The sequence below is a fragment of the Aphidius gifuensis genome, linkage group LG3 (assembly GCF_014905175.1).
Source record: "Aphidius gifuensis isolate YNYX2018 linkage group LG3, ASM1490517v1, whole genome shotgun sequence".
Lineage (NCBI taxonomy): Eukaryota > Metazoa > Arthropoda > Insecta > Hymenoptera > Braconidae > Aphidius > Aphidius gifuensis.
In genome coordinates this window covers 6112710-6126679 of record NC_057790.1, presented here as the reverse complement: position 1 = coordinate 6126679, position 13970 = coordinate 6112710, and the positions used below count along the sequence as shown (strand labels likewise).

Sequence of the window (13970 nt, the reverse complement as noted above, 5' to 3'; positions counted from 1 at the left end):
ATTTTTTAAAAACAAAAAGTCGATTTTTCATTGTAAATAATAATAATAATATAGTGACATTGTCAGTTGTTGATGCATATTCAAACAAGAGTGTAAATATTCATAAGCAAAGCCACTCGTTTGTCTGTATACATGAGTAACTGTCCTTGTACATATATTTTGTACACGTAATATATATTACAGATAGTACGACACAACATTTACCTGCACTTTACCGTTTTATTTTTATCAATAATTAACAAATGTCAAGTTTATATATTTTTTTTTCTACATAATAGAAAAGTTTATTTTGATTTAAAATGAAGATTAAAAAGTATATTTATTTTTTGAGATAGATTTAAAAATATGTTGTACAAGTGTGGACAAAGAATTTTGCTGAATACATTGTCCTTTTTAATGGAGCGTGAATCCGTTAACGAGAAAAAAAAATACGTATACTGATTTTACAACTACAATGCTAGAAATAAAAATTGAAAATGCAAAAAAAAAAAAACGCGCGAAAAAACGAGTAAAAATAATCTAAAAGTGAAGCAATATTCAACAATGGTATATATATATAAAGTGTAGGATGATGTCGACGACAATAACACATTCAATGTGTTGGTTTTTTTTCAAGTGTGGGTGTAAATGTATTTATCTATGATGATGATCAAAACGACAATCTAGAAATTCAACTTAAATAAATAACACACTAAATTATAAAAAAAAAAAAAATGGTAATATTACTTGAGACAAGAAAACTCGTTCAGGTGGTAGAAAAAAAAAAAAAAAAAAGTGAAACTAAATAAATGAAATAGCATCTTTTTAAATATACTATTATTATGACTATTTTTTAAATAATATAAAATAAAAATAGAGAAAAAAAATATTGCATAATTTAAAAGCAAGTAGATTCTCGCGTCGACATGAACAAAGAAAAAAATAAATATAAAAAAAATATATAGTTTAAAACAAGAATCGGGAATACACCCGTGACTCACGAAAGTATAATAGAGAAAATATAGGAAAAATTTTTATAAAAATTCCCTAAGGATTCTGCGGGTGTAGTGTGTATTACCCGGATCCGATGTGCAGGCAGTTTTATATATGAAAAAAATCATTCGAAACCGGTTTTCAAACGCTTTCATTTTACATCGCACTTACTATACACATATAGTCTGTTTAATACTCTTGAGAAGGTACCTGTACATATACATTTTTAAGTGTACATACCGTTGTAAGCCATGTGTTTGTCAGCAAGTAAGTACACAGATGCCATTGACGCTGTTTTCGAAAATAAAAAAAATGCGAGACTGAGGGTTGATAGGTACATATCCTGTTGGCTAGCACCATTTTTTTTTTTATTCTTCTTTTATTTCCTGCATTAAAAAAAAGACCTTTTTATTCATCTACAGACAATACAAACAGTTGAAAAAAATTTTCCTATATTGTCAAGTAATTGATCACTAATTATTCTGGAAATCACTGCGGAAAATTCAACTGAATTTTCAACGTCATAATTAATATTGAAAAATATTTCTTTGTTCTAGTCAAGTATTTACTTTTTAATTTTATTTAAATAATGCAAATTTATCATTAACAATAATTATTTAATATTTACAATGATTGTTTAAATTATTTAATTAAACAAACATGAAGAAAAAATAAAAATTATTTTAAAATATTTTTAAACTTAGTTTATGCAATGTCTAATATAAAGAGCAGTATTTTATTGTTGTTGGTAAGATTGTTGGAGTAATATATAATATAGTGTAATGTTTTTAGTATTTTTATTTGAAATATATATATTGAAGGCTGCATGGTGATTGTGGTTTAAGTGGTATGCACAAGAATAGTCAGACATGTAGCATGGACACACAGTCGTCGTTTTCGTGTTTGGTGAATTAAATTGTGAGTGTAAAAGTGTGTATATATAAGTTTGATACTGCAAGTCTGTATCTGGACGATGGTCTACATTGAAACGATACTTGTTTTGTGTTGTTGTTTTGTATAGATTGTTATTGTATAGAGGCGTCTCTCGACCATGGCATTCGAATTTTCTGGCACGAACAAGCACTCGCAGAATGGTACCCAAGCTATTTTACCGTTAGATATATATACGTATGTTTGTCGTGCAATTCATTACAAGATATTCAAGTTTGTCTTGAACACTTGCCTCTAAAATTTGGACGTTTTAAGGACGTGTAGGTGGTGGTGATTGTGGTGTAGATGAATTACAAATGTTTCGAATTTTATGAATCATAATTTCTCTCTATTGAATCTTTATTTCGTTTTTTATTTTTTTAATAGATTCATTTTAATGTGTCATAGATGTATTATTATTTTCATTAAAATTTAATTTTTTATAATTGAAAAAAAAAAGTTTAATTATAAATTAAACTTGACGAGATAATTACAATTTTTTTTTTTTTCATCTTTTTTTTTTTATCCTTCAATATCAATTTTCTTTTACAAGACTTTCTGGAGGATCTTCTCTGTAAAATTTAGTAGCTTTCAGACTGTCGCACTTCTTGATATTCTCTTTTAGCTTTTTTGATTTTTTTTTCATTTTATCTTGCACACTTGAATTCAATTATATCGATGGGGGGTTCTCTTGAAACAGAGAGAGAGATAGAGATTTGATGGCAAAAATAAAATAAAAATAATCTGGTAAAGGTGTGCTGAATATGGCTTTTCTAAAAGATGTACGAGAGTCAGTGCCTTGAGGTAAAGTGAGTATGCAAATCGGGACAAGGAGGGTTGTTGCATTGATATGCAGGTGAGACACATTGACGACGATTTAACTGACTCGGTACCAACTCGTGCATCATGTTTACAATTTAAAAAAAAAAACAGTTCATTTTTTTTTCTCTTTTATTTATCCATCTACTCAATTATTTATTTTTTACGTAATATTTTATACCAAAAAGTTTTGTGAAACAATTTTTCAAACAGTAATATATACTTAAAAAAAAAATCAATAACTTGAATAATAAAAAATTCATTAATTCGTGGAATATAAAATTCAACATTTGCTTTTATTTATAAATACAAAAAAAATAGTAGAAAATTAAAATTTTATTATTTATGTAATTGATAATATCTGAGATGATAAAAACAACATATTAAATTTCAATAAAATTAATTTATATAATTAAAAACATGAAGAATAAAATTTAATGTAAAAAAAATATGATAAATATTTAAAAAATCAATATTATATTGTTTCAAAGAAATAAATTATTTATGTAATGTTATCATAATTTATCACGTACGAATATGACACTGAAAAATAAAGCATTATTCCCTAGTGCTTGTGCAAGTTTGGATTTTTGTCTTCTAAAAAAAAAAATCTCAGGAGAATTTAAAAAAGACGACAGTATTCTCTTAAAACTTTTTACTTTTGTTGTTTTTATTTTTTGACATTGAAAAAGCATCAGTAGCTTCTGCTTTTTTTTTCATGAATTATTAAGGTATATTTATGATAAATGTAAACAGACAGATGGACATTGAATTGAATGATGAAAATATCAAGTAGAGGATACAAATTTTGTGGTTAGTTTAGGACAGATATTCTCTGATTATTGTATATGACCTCCGAGTTATGAAACCATCGATAGATCAAATGCATTTATGTAGTAGCCACATTTTGAAATTTGTAATCAGCAACTGTGATTTACTGGTTGACCTCATTTTATATATATATGAACCTTTGACCTTATGTCAATAAAATTTTTTTTTATTATATATCGTTTCATCTTTTTAAACTACATTTTCCAACCTTTTTATTAGATTTTATTCATTATTTTATACTTAATTTCTTTCGTTTTATATTAACTTTTTCTCTTTGTTTTTTTGCTTCTTCTCTCTCTCTCGTTTACACGGTATTGCTTTTTAAAAAAAAATTTACTACTAAAAATGTACAAAGTCAAAGTGAAACAAATCAGTAAAATTCACACTTGAACAAGATTCAAAATGATTATACGAACTATATACATGCCAGTCGCAAAAGCAGCTTTAATTAAGCTTTCAAACGTTGTTACATCGATTGCGGTTTAACAGTCCAATACTATATGCATATATATGGTTTAATAGATTATCGAAATGAAAATACAGACCTCAAAGATCAATGAATTACAAATTAAAAAATAAAAATATATATTTTTTCTTATTTTTTTTAACAAATAAACTTTTTTCATAGCCAAAATTAACTTTTTTATTTATTTATTGGTTTTAACTTTTAACGTTTAAAATAATTCATATATAGAGAAATTTTTTGAAAAACTTTTTTCACATAATTATAATATAAACAACAAAAAAGTTTAAATAAAATTACAATATATTAACTTTAGTAAATAAAAAAATAAAAATCAAAAAAAAAAAGTACCCACACGAAAAGTAGACTATTCATTTATTGAATATTTTTTTTTTTTAATTTTTTATTATTGGTTTTTCATGTTAACAAAAAAAAAAAAAATATATATACATGATTTTAATGTGAATATAAAATTATTTTAATTTTTCCAGTCACGTTTAACAAGTAAATATTATAAAATTTAAAAAAATCTATAAAATTTTCATGACAATTAAATTTACATATTTATTTATCATAAATATAAATAATTAAATATGATAATAATCATAAATAATTGTGGTTTGATTATCGAGAAATATATTTTTATTGTCTGAAAGTTTTATATACAAGTATATAAAAAAGTTTTTCAGAGAGGTTATCGATCATTTTGTGTGCTCAATATGGAAAAGCTCAACCACTGAAAGAACAAAAAAGTTTTTTTAAATTTGTTTTTAACGAGATCGGTACAGTCAATGTAGTGGTATATATATATTGATCAAAAGAATTGGCGTGCAAACGCTACAGTTTATATACACTTGATATCGTTGATCATTTATTCGTGTCGATAAAACTTGATAATACCTCACGAAGAGACCAAATAGTCACGGAAGAAAATTGGATTTTCATTTTTATTTAACTTTCTTCTTTTAAAATTCAATATTTTTAATAATTATTACATTTTTTTTTTATCTCCAAGATGTAAAGAGTCATTTTAAAAAAAAATAGAAAACCTGGTGTAAAATCTTGTTATCACCACTTCACTTTGACGACGAGAATTCTCATTCAATTATGACCGAGAATTAAATACCCTTGTGAATATAATAATATATATTAAAGACACTCATAAAACCAGTCAAATGAAAATACATATTACAAATTGTTTGTACATATAAATCCCAACTGTCCAAGAGTGAATAACTATGTTCAAAAAATTTCATAATCAAAACGACAAATAGTAAAAAAATAAAGCTTTTAAAAAAATACTAAACATCAAAGCTAAATTTAGAAAATTTAATTAATTAATTTCTTTGTTTATCTTAATATTTTTTTTAATCATTGATAAATTTTATTGATAAAAGCTTTAATACAAAAAAGATAATAATAATTGTCATTGACTCATTGATAAATATTCAATTGATTTAATTTCTTTTTTGGTTCTTCATAAATATATGTACAACTGCTGCGAGTATGTATGTGTATATATTTATACAATAAACAAATAATAAATGTCCCATCAAAATTCATTATGGTTATCTTTGTTAATGATCATTTATTGTTATCCATGGTGGACAGCAGCAGCAGCAGCATCACTCGCCAACTCTAAAGAATGCAATTAAGCCAAGTTATCGTCGCTTCGTTGGGTTCGTTATAGCAACGTGGTTTTTCAAACACGTCTCATTGCCCTCAAAAACCGTCCACATCGAATAGTCTCTGTCGCGGTTAACTTCAACGCTAATATCAGTCAAAAGTTATTTATTTTTTTCATCCTCAACATCTCAAAAATTCATGACGTTTAATTTTTCATAATTTAAAAATCAAAATATCAATAAATAAAATTATTATTTCGTAAATTAATTTATAATTCATCAATATTATATTTCATTTTACAATCAAATGCAACGAAATTTAAATTATTAATTAAAACGATTGTAAAATCAACATAAATATCTTAATGGATTCAAAATAATTTTCAGTATAAATTTTTGGGATAATGCAATATATTTATGCATCAATTAATTGGCAGTTAAGATCAATTTATTTTATCATAATGTTTATTAATTTAACTGTAAAAAAATTAATGTTATTTTAACGAAAATATTTAGTGATAAAAAATCTAAAAAATTATTTGATTGTTTATTTGTTTTTATCTTTTATTTTGTAATTAATAAAAATATATAAATAAAATATATTTGAGAGGTTTGTGGTTTAACGTTGATGAGTTTGATGGTAAAAAATTTGTACATACCAACATGCATAGTATAATTGTTTAAATAAAAAAAAAATATGGAAGTTGGTTGCTTGGGTACGCGTTTTGTTGCTTAGTTGTATATAGATATTCACAATTTTCATGTACATTGAAAGTAACGAAGGTGTGTTCATCGAACCGTATGTCGAGTACCCACAGTGGGCGTTTTTCATTTTGTTTTATATATATACGAATCACAAAGCTTTTACTCAATTTGTATCGAGCCACCGACACGTTGCCTCCAGCGCGTACTCATTCATTCGTACTTTAGCAATTTTTATATTTTTTAAATTTTTTTCTAACCATATTTTATTTTTTTCATTAATAAAAAATACACATATATATAAATAAATATTTTTTTTTTAATCAGCTTTTGATTCTACATTATTTTTTTCATATTAAAAATATATAAAATTCATATATCAAATCTCAATAATTAAAAATAAACAAAAATAATTAAATGAAAAAAAAAAAAAAATTGTTATTTTTTTTTTTTTTGTTTTTCATCACAACAACAATAGTTATTATTTTATTTTTTTATTATTTATTATACTGCACAGTATTATTATCCTGCAGAAACGGAACCATCATCTAGAAAACTTTTGTTAATTTTATTTTTTTTTTTTATATTATGAAAAAAATATTAACACAGTAGGGGTGAAGTTGGCATGAGTATAAATGGATAGCACTTTGTGTTGTGTAGTTTGCCAGTGAGCTCTATAACGATACCCCGTTGTGTCTAAAATACATACAAAATAAATATCAAGATATACATTTTGCCTCTTTCTTTGCCATTTGAATTATGAGAAAGCTATTTATGCTTGATCTTTGGTCGCATAAAATGCGAATAAAAAAAATGTATATAAAGCATCAATAATATTATTTTTTCATATTTTCATTTTGAAAAATATGCCTAGCGTCCAAGTCCAAAGTTTCATCAAATGTATACAAATGTATATGCAAAAGTTTTTTATATACAGTACACACAGACACATTGCGACTAAAATATATATTATTATTTACTTTACATTTATATTATTTATAATAAATATATACAAAGATATATATCTCTTTTGAAAAGTTTTCCGTTAGCCCCCGCAATTCAAGTCAGTGTCTGAAGAACTCAAATTTGCAAAGTGGAATGAGAATTTCCATTCATTCTTTATATGAGTTGCATCGTATATGCAGTATATTCTGTGAATGGGATCTTGACCCGTGGGCGGACGTGGTCCGAACTTACACTCACACATTATTACTACTCTCTTTTCTATATAACAGTCTCCTTTTTTTTTTTTTAATCATTTTTATATTTTTAAATATGATAACCTTTTTTTTTTTTTTTGTGAATGAATTTACGCCTTGTCGTCATCTTGACACCTCGTTACAAAATTGTAATAATATTCAACATCAAAATTATTTTATCATAAAGAAATTGAAGCAAAAAATTAACATGATATTATTTTTATATTTAATTTAATATTTTTTTTTTTGCCTTCATGTGTAATGGAAAACGTGATATATATATTTTTTTTTCCTTTCAATATAATTTATGCATCATTTTTTCATGTTAAAAATAAATCGGGATGATCCGTAAATACAAATGATTCCATGTGATATATATTACATGGCCCACAAACTTGCTCACATCAACATTTGATATTTCATATTTTTAAAAAAATATCCTATAGACCAATGTTATTTGCCGCTTCGTTGAGCAATAGCACAAATACAATATTTTCATAGTTTTTTTATATTTATTTTTAAAAAATAAAATCTGAAAAAAACACAGCACACACACACAGTATGCTTCTGGCATTTTATAGTAAAAGTACGATGAAGAAGCACTAAATTTATGGTATAAAGATAAAGGGCAAAAGGAGCGACATGCAGAAGGCACAGAGAAACCAAGCGTGAGTTCTGAATTACGCGGTACTTAAATCCACCTGTGAACACGATATCTGCATACCAAGAAGGCTTCTTCTATCCTTTTTCTCAAAGCTATAAGATCCAAGTGACGAAAAAAAAAATAAAAAATTTATTTTCATAAAAAAAATAAACTTCCAATATAGCTCTGCAAAAACTCTTGGAATTTTCTCTCTTTCAATTGCATACCACACTATCCATCAACTATATTATTATTATTTTTATATAAATTTAAAAATAATTTTTTTATGATGATAATTCAGTTTGTTGTTTAATGCAAATATAACGAGGTTGATGCACAATGTGTGACATTTGCATTCAAGCAGTGCATGAATATACGAAGAAGAAAAATAAGAGAGTCATCTATGTATACATTGGTAACTCCCCGGAGGTTTCATTACATGGCTGACTTCACGAAACAAACAGACGACACTGGACATTACGGGCGAATAGTCCCTGTCTGGCTTCGGGACATTTTCAATCCTTTGCGTCTCGTTTGTGTCATGCTTCACTATATGCACATGCAATATATATATATGCGCGCCTAAAACCATCATTTCCCGAGAGATGTATATATATATTTCTCTCTTCTATATAACATCATCCCCTATTATATACTAAAAACTTGACTACATAACTTCATCATCAATGAATTTGTTTTTTTTTTTAACTTTGTTTTATGTTTGTTGGTATTTACTGGCATTATTTAAATCTATTTAGTATTTATTTTTCACATCAGGAAATTAACTTTTCGATGATGACACTGCATATAGTTTTTTTTTTTTTTTATCTTTAAATATGTATTTTCATAATTATAATACTGTGCAAAATAAAATTCTTTAACTAGATTTAATTTTCTGATGTAAATAAATATTAAAAATATCTTTCATAGCTTACATAAATTAAATAATTTTATAAATATTTGAAATATTATTTTGTAAATTAAATTACTGAGAAATTTATTAATTATATATAAAAAATAACAGATGGCTTTGTAAGGTAATAGTTTATAAATATTTTTAAATGTTTAAAATATAATATTGATTTGTGTTTAGTGTATGTGTTGTACACAGAAGCTTCAGAGTATTGATAAGTTTTGTCCGAACACGAAAGTGTAAGGATAAAGAGCAAAACGATAAGTTGAATGAGCTCTACCCCAACAAGATATATATAAATGTAATTTAACTATATAAAGATTGTATGGGTTAGAATCTGACACTATGGATTAACGATCTACCACCACTTTGAAAACCTGAAAAACTTTTAATTTATGCTTCAGATCGTCTGGCACAAAAAGTATACTCAACTTTATATATGTCTATATATAATAAAATATCTTCTCTGAATAAACTACCAATTCACCAGTAATTCGTTTTCAAGGTGGCTTTAAAAAAGTAAATTAAAGAAAATAAAAAAGTCAGACAAAAAATATATAAGATAATAGTTTTTTTTATTTTTTTCTAATTTTTTAAAAAATCAGCCAATTGTTGCTATTAAATTTTGAAAAAAAAAACATATAGCTTCAACTATCCAATTGCTTGGTGAAAAAAAAAAAAATTTAAATTGTTAAAATCACTATTCACGAGTCGATCGTTAAAATTCATATGATATTTGACATACTGCCGACAAAAAAATACTGTTATACACACGAAAACAATTTTTTTAATATTTAACAATTTTTGCTTTGTGATGTATACAAATTTAACTGGGTTCAATATTTTTGCCATTATTTTTTTCAACAATATTTTTTGTGTATTAAACTTTTCTACTCAATTTTTCAATACTTGTTTCATTGTGTGACATGAATTTGATGTATCATAACACAGTAAAATAGCTGTACATATTATTTGGCAATGTTGATGAAAGCTTGTTGTTGTTGTTGTTGTTTTGAAAATAAATATAACTATAAGGTTGCAAAATAGAGCATATAATATTCTCGGCAATATATTACTGGCGATAATTTGCCCAAGGCTGGATCAAGCTTGACGCTTGTCTGGATTTTCTGCCAAAGGGCGTAATACAACGTTTTCAATGTAGAGTACATACTTAATATGACGTATATATATATGAAGCACGTAGTCTACATCTTGTTGCACAGTTATAAGCAAACTTCATAGCTTCCTTGGAGAGTAAAACTTTACAATCATGATCTTCAAAACTCAACAACAAAATAATATTGTTAAATAAATCATTTTTAAAAGTAAAAAATTAAATCAAATTAGCACTTTTTTTATTTATATTCGTACTGTTTCTCAATTTGATTAATATTCATTGCAATAATTTCTAATTATAAAAACTTTTTTTATCAAGAAACTTATGACAAGCCCCTTGATTAGAGAGTTCTTTATAATTTAAATTTGTGTTAAAGAAAATCTAGTCAATGATTTTCAAAACAAAGAAATTATTATGAATCCATTTAAACAATTTGATATAATTTAGTCTGACATTATAGATATCTATTAACCACACCCACTAAAATTGTAAAAAAAAAATGTATATTAATCTCTCTCGACTCGCACATATACCAAAAAATTATTCTGTCTCTGTTAAAATTAAAGGGTTAATTGCATTGACCTGGACGGTATGTGACGAGAGTACCAGGCAAATTATTTAATTTATTTCTAGAACTCTCGACATTATTATCAAGAATTTCTTACGTATATTATTCAAAGTAAAATATTCAAAATGATTTTTAATAGTCAACATAAACATATATCGACTTTATGTAATATTATACTATTGACAATAAATACAGGTGTTTGTTGCTTTAATTTTAACTATAAAGCTCGCAACTATACAATTGAAAAACTATAATTTTTTTTTTAAATAAAAAATATATACCACACCCGTCATAAATGTGTGTACATGCATAGAATAAAATAACAATGAGAGCACGTGACAATTTCATTATGACATTCGCTTGGATTTTTTTGACTCTCTTAATGGTCCTTTCTTTTTTCCTTATTTTATTTTTTTTTAATTTTTTTTTCAACATCACACTCATCAGTCAACTTCCGTTCATCAAGTTTTTTTTTTTCATCCAAGAATTTTGTGTTCAAGAATTATGTACACCATTGCTTCCGTTCTAATTGGATACAACCTTTTTTTTTTTCTTTTTTTTAATTTTCTCTGTTCCTTATGTCAAGGAATAAAATAAAATAAAAAAACAAATGTCACTGTCTAATATCTATGCTTTATCTCCAAGTGTGTTGTTGACGAATAAAAATATGACATGTATATACGAGACAATTGAGAATGTCTGAGTAGAGTTGTCGTTAATTTTAGTTGCAAATGAAAAAAAACGCCAGTGGCTGATGAATTTATTAAAAAAAATTAGAAAGAAATAAAACTATGTTTTAAATAGATGTAGTTTTTTTTCTCTTTTTTAATTTTCTTTTTAAAATTAGTCATTAGATAGGAATATATTTTCTTATTAGAAGCTACCTCGGGAAAAATTGAGAAAAGGTTTTATGAGAATATTGTGAATATAAAGTACCATCTCACCAGCTTTTGAAAAAATATGTATATAGTTTGTGAATGATAGTAGTAACAGGCGCTTTTTAAGTTTTTCGTAATTTTCAAGAATAAAGTTATTAGATTTTTCATATATATATATGTTTGTGTCTATATTCTGTGGCTTGCCGCAAACTTTTTCAAACTTATGACCTCAACGTAGCAAGTTTCTGCCTCTTTTAGAGACTTTTATTTTATTTTTTAATGTACTTGGAACATTCCGGTTTTACTGGTTGTGTACAGTTAAAGTTGAGATGTAAATAAAATATTTATTCATTTGATAAACATTATTCTAATTAATATTTTACAATAGAATCAATAAATTTTTTTTGAAAAATTAAAGTACTTATATTTGTCTAAATTTGTCTAAATTTTTTTTTATGTTTAAAGTACACTTTGTATTTTTAAAGTTTTGGTAAATATGTACATAGAGAAAAATTTTTAAATTAATGAAAAAAAAAAACAAAAAGATTATGTTAAAAGTTGTAAATACTTGTAGAAAAAAAAAGCTGACGTTGGATAGTGGTAATCAAATATGAAAAAAATAAATAAAAAAATATAGACATTTCTAATTTGTTGGCAATGAAAAATTTACTGGTGTAGAAATAATGAGCAAGACTAAAAGCGTCTGTGAATATTGTACAGATTTTTATTAACTAAAAAAAAAAAAAAAATTAAAAATTAAAGAAGAAAATGAAAGCACAACGTGTCTTTTGGCATGGAATAGAATGAAACGAGTGAATTGCGCGTATATAGACAGAAAAAAAAATGAAAAAAATAAAATACTTTGGTCACGCCAGTGCTTCATGATGGCAATGGAACTTGTTCTATCACTCGACTCTGAGTCTCTGACTTTTAAAATAATTAATTCGTTGATTTTTAGTCGTTTCCTCTACTCGTATATATTAATAATATAATTGAAATTTTTATATTTTTAAATTAAATAAAATCTCATTTATATTTATACAAAAAAAAAAATATCTTTAAATGAAAAAATTTAAATACAAGTAAGTACTAAATAAAAATAAAAAAAAAGAAAATATAGTAATCGTAATAATAATAACGATTCAAGTCACGGCTTGGTTGAGTAATAAAATCTTGAATGAGATCTTTTTATCCAACATCGAAAAATAGTCTCAATCTTTAAGGTTATCGTGGGTTTTTACCAATAAAATTGATGAAAATTTAAACTTGACCTTATTCATTATTCAAAATTTACATTCAATATTTATACAAAAGTAAAATTTTATGAAAATAACATTGGCCAAACTATAAGCGAAATAAGGGTAAGCACACAAACACCAAAGTGACCATTATATATAATTTCATCAAAAAGCTTTGATGCTACTGTGCCTCGACGACCATCTATATATATTTTTATTTTTTTTTTTTATATTTATACAGCTATATTGCCAACCAAGAGTCCATGGCAAACGAAATCCCGTGGTTTTCTAAAGGGTTCCCAAGAGGTTAAAAAAATAAAAAATATAAGATAAAACGTCTCGACAGAATTGCCCTCTGAGAGAAATCAAAATATGGTTAAAATGAAAATAAAAATATATAAAATTTGTTATATAAAAAAAAAAAAAAGGAAATAATAGTATATATATATATGAAACATAACCTTTTAGGAAATTTCATTTTATAAATATACTTCCGGAAAAAATAAAAAAAAAATATAAAAGTAAATTCAATTTTTTAATAATACTTGAAATCATGTAGTTATTATATTTTTTTTTCTATCATATAGTTAATACTTTTAAGTATTATAAAATACTTTTTTAAAAAAAAATAATATCATTTATTTAAATGTATATATTTCAAGGATATAATAAACTTTGTGTATTGTATATGTCAAGCAAAATAGTACGAGTTAAAGTTCATATCCCTTTGGGCTTATTAAAAAATTTTCTATTCATATGTAGTAATTTTTTGTTTGTTTAACAACAAAAATACATCATAATATTTTATGTTATAAAAATCAAATCTCTTTGAAAAATGTTGTATAATTCACTTGATGAATTTAAAAAATATTAAATTGAATTAATTTTTAAAAAGGTAAATCTATTTCGTCGAAACTCTTTCAAGTATTTTATTTATAAAATTTCGTTTACTACATATGTATAGTCAAGAGTATATAATAAATAACGAACCACCTCATAAAAATCAACGAGAGAAACGAGGGAGAGACTTTAGGACAGTGGTACAATTGGAGTCCTTATGTAACATGTAGGA

At 25.1% G+C, this 13970-nt stretch overlaps 1 protein-coding gene across 4 annotated transcripts in view; it reads left to right on the top strand.

Annotated features, from left to right (window-relative positions):
* LOC122851720 (fat-like cadherin-related tumor suppressor homolog) overlaps positions 1–13970 on the top strand; it is a 63262-nt gene that overhangs the window by 27453 nt on the left and 21839 nt on the right. The gene's annotated exons all lie outside the window — the stretch shown is intronic.